Source organism: Austrofundulus limnaeus, unplaced genomic scaffold (genome assembly GCF_001266775.1).
Source record: "Austrofundulus limnaeus strain Quisiro unplaced genomic scaffold, Austrofundulus_limnaeus-1.0 Scaffold585, whole genome shotgun sequence".
Taxonomy (NCBI): Eukaryota; Metazoa; Chordata; class Actinopteri; order Cyprinodontiformes; family Rivulidae; genus Austrofundulus; species Austrofundulus limnaeus.
The window spans coordinates 51,910-54,985 of NW_013952987.1; the positions used below are offsets into that span (position 1 = coordinate 51,910).

At 46.1% G+C, this 3,076-nt stretch overlaps 1 pseudogene; it reads left to right on the plus strand.

The window, feature by feature from the left end:
- The first annotated feature begins 577 nt into the window (after positions 1 to 577).
- LOC106530986 (forkhead box protein O3 pseudogene) lies at positions 578 to 2,771 on the plus strand (annotated as a pseudogene).
- The last annotated feature ends 305 nt before the right edge of the window (positions 2,772 to 3,076 follow it).

Consider the following 3,076-nt stretch of genomic DNA (forward strand, 5'->3'; position numbering starts at 1 on the left):
GATGGTGTTCACATTTGCTTTTTCTTTGTGTGACAAAGCTACAAGCAACATTAGTGGACAGTACAGAGAGCTATGTTTACAGACAGGGAAGTGTGGAAGTGTTCCCGAGTCCGGAACAGAACCAGACCTGGTTTTCATGCAGTGAAATATCAAATATGGACTTTCAATCTTGTGATTTGTGCAGAGATTTCTCCAGCTTCTTGAAATGATTTGATGACTTTATGAACTGGAGACAACAAGATGTTGAGCTTGTCATAGATTTTCTCTTACTGACATGTTGCCAATTTACCTCATTTTTATTTGTACCACTCATTTTTAATTTTTACACTTTTTTGTTGCACTTACCATCAATTTCCAAAAGTATCAATTTTTTTCTAAAGTTTACATATTTAATATGTTCTGGATGTGTTTTTTACATTTGCTAATAAACYTTTTCTATCTTTATTTACATTCCACACAATATCTCAACCTGTTCAAATTTGCGATAGTAACACATATAAGTAAATGTTTATTTGTAGTATATTAATGTATTTTTTTCACATCCCTCTTCCCTCTTTTCCTTTTCTCTTGTCATTGCAGAACTCAATCAGACACAACCTGTCTCTGCACAGTCGCTTCATCCGAGTGCAAAATGAAGGGACAGGGAAGAGTTCCTGGTGGATGATTAACCCAGAAGGAGGGAAGATGGGTAAAGGTCCCAGACGACGGGCAGCCTCCATAGAAAACGGGACACGCTATCTGAAAACCAAGGGTCGCATCAGCCGAAAAAGAGCAGGGCCCATAAGTCTTGGACAAGGACAAGTTCAGGGAGCTGGTCCAGCAATGCAGGGCTCCCCAGAGCATGGCAGTCCAGCAGGGAAAGGAAGCATTGGCATTAATGGGGATGAGTACGAAACCTGGACAGACATACATTCCCGTACTTCTTCCTCTACTTCCACACTGAGTGGTTGCCTGTCTCCAATCCTAGCCGAGGCAGACGCTGAGGAACCTGAGGAGGGTGGCCTGTCTTGTTCAGCTTCTCCACGACTATACCCCAGTCCCACCAGCACACACTCCCCAGCCTTGGGGACTGGGGGGCACTGCCCCAACGTGGAGCTGCCCCACCTCACTGACCTGACAGGTGCAATTAGTCTGGATGAGAGTGGTTACTCCCAGCYACAGCAACTCAAATGTAACAGTTARCCCTACGTGCCTGGGCCAAAAACAGAGGGACCCTACTGTGGGCCCATGTATGGACKGTCTTCTATGAGTATTTTATGCCACCACACTCCTATGGAGACCATTCAGGAGAACAAGTCGGTTAGTTTTCAGAGTCCACTGAGGACCTACTCAGAGAGCAATGCCCTGCAGAGCCTGCTTACAGGAGGTCCTGCATACTGCAACAAAGATACTGTGCTCAGTCCGGGATGCAAAGCGAACGTTTTATTAACACAAGGAAATTGTGTTCACAGCCAACACAACCACAATCATAACCACAGCCAAGAGCTTGTTCACAATCCTAGTCTACGCAATGCCCATAGCTCAGTCCAGGAGCAAAACACAACCCACCACCAGAACCACAACCAAGGTCAAAAACACCAAGCTACTCTGGACTACAGTCACAAGGCCCACACTGCCCATGACTACAGTCAGAGTCATGAACACAGAAGTCAAAGAAACAAAGTGAATCCTAGRCATGATCACAACCCTCTCTCAAGTCAGAATCATTTGCATAGCCACGCCCCCAACAACCCTCACAACCCTATGCACAGRGGGCCACACCATCAGGCTCTGTCCCCACGGGTGAGCACTGACATCCTGCAACCTTATAGTCTCAAAACCTCTGCCCGATATGGTCCACGCCCCCACCTCCCAACATCCCCTTCCCTYCCACCAAACCCTGCAGGAATCATAGATGTCCCCCAAGACCCCTGTTGCCTGGCATCTGCACCTCACCCACGCCACCAGTCTTACCCCGGGGCGCTCCATCAGGGTGTGACTGACTCTTGGCAAGGCTACTATCATCACAGCAACAATCAGTCAGGAAGTACTGGATACCAGGGGCAGCAGCACAACTCCCACAACAGAATGACTGGCCAGTTGGACATGGAAAGTGTCKCTAATAGTCTAGACTGTGATGTGGACTCCATCTTGCTCAGTGACTTTATGGACACGGACAATGTGGACTTTAATTTTGATGGTTCTCTGTCACAAGGGGTGGGCATGGGGATGGGCATGAGCCTAGGGGCCTTTGCTTGCCATCCGCCAGCACATAACCAGAGCTGGGTGCCAGGGTGAAGTCAGGCCTGAGGGTTTGGATAAACCACAAAGCTTATCCACAAAGCTGGACTGATGGTGGGCTTTACCCTTGGACTGACTCACTGTAACTCTTTTTTCTTTCTGAGACATACTTTCATTTCTTTTTCTTACGAACTCCCTACATTTCCACATTGTTAATCCTTTTTTCACTGTCTTAATATTAAACTCACCCCAAATCAGCCCAGTTCTAAAATCAAGGCCCTCAAAGCCGTGTTCATGCCCCTCACTTTGTGTTGCRGTTGTTTTTACTCTCTTCTCTAAAACTCATTCAGTTTCTTGTCAGCTCTCAAGCACTTTACATCCATCATATACCGATGCAGTACCACAAAAATCAGGCCATGTTGTTGACTTCACACAATCCACTCCACGGAATTATCCTCTCCCATAAAACGGGTGTGGTACCTGACTTTAGGTCATGATCAAACAGCTGTTAATTATATTTAATGCAGATGTGCTGGGGGTTGGGGGTGGGGCTTTGGGGGTAAATGATGAAGTAGGGATCATTTCTGGAGAATCAAAGCTCAGAGTATCTCATTGGACTGTGACTGTTAGATTAGGTGGCAACACAAAATGATGAAAATAGGTGAAATTTCAGTTGTAAGCAAGTGATCCGCAAAGCATGTAACCACCTGAAATAAAAATCTCCGGCTATTTTCATGTGCACGAAATGTGTATTTCTGATATTTTCATGAATTCTAGGTCATGTACACTGTAACAGCATTGACCACCTTGGCAGCCACACCCATGGTCTTTAGTCCTGCACATTAGTGGCTGAAGG